The sequence below is a fragment of the Otolemur garnettii genome, unplaced genomic scaffold (assembly GCF_000181295.1).
Source record: "Otolemur garnettii isolate 467f Iridium unplaced genomic scaffold, OtoGar3 scaffold00262, whole genome shotgun sequence".
NCBI lineage: Eukaryota > Metazoa > Chordata > Mammalia > Primates > Galagidae > Otolemur > Otolemur garnettii.
Genome location: NW_003852657.1, coordinates 1,114,599 through 1,115,150, shown reverse-complemented (window position 1 = coordinate 1,115,150; position 552 = coordinate 1,114,599).

The window sequence follows — 552 nt, the reverse complement described above, 5'->3', positions numbered from 1 at the left end:
GGAGCCTCAAGCTATCCCCCTGGGTAGAGTGCCATGGCATCACGCTCACAGCAACCTCCAACTCCTGGGCTCAAGCAAGGCTCCTGCCTCAGCCTCCCAAGCAGCTGGGACTACAGGCGCCCGTCACAATGCCTGGCCATTTTTTGGGGGGGGATTGCAGCCATCATTGTTTGGCAGGCCCCGGCTGGGGATTCGAACCCGCCACCTTAGGTGTATGTGGCTGGCACCTTAGCTGCTTGAGCCACAGGCGCTGAGCCTAGATCTTGGTTTTTAAAACAGTATTTTACACTAGAAAGAGCCAGTACTGCTTGGAGAAGTGGTCAATTCCAGGACTGGGAAAAGGAAAACACAAGATGAGGTTGGAGCATCTTGTGCCAGAAAATAAGGAAGTTCTTTTAAAAAGTATGGGACCAGGCAGTGCCTGTGGCTCAGTGAGTAGGGCGCTGGCCCCATATACCAAGGGTGGCGGGTTTGAACCTGGCCCTAGCTAAATTGAAACAATAAAAAGTGTGGGACTTGTCAAAAGAGCACAGAGACTAACTTGTAAAAGTT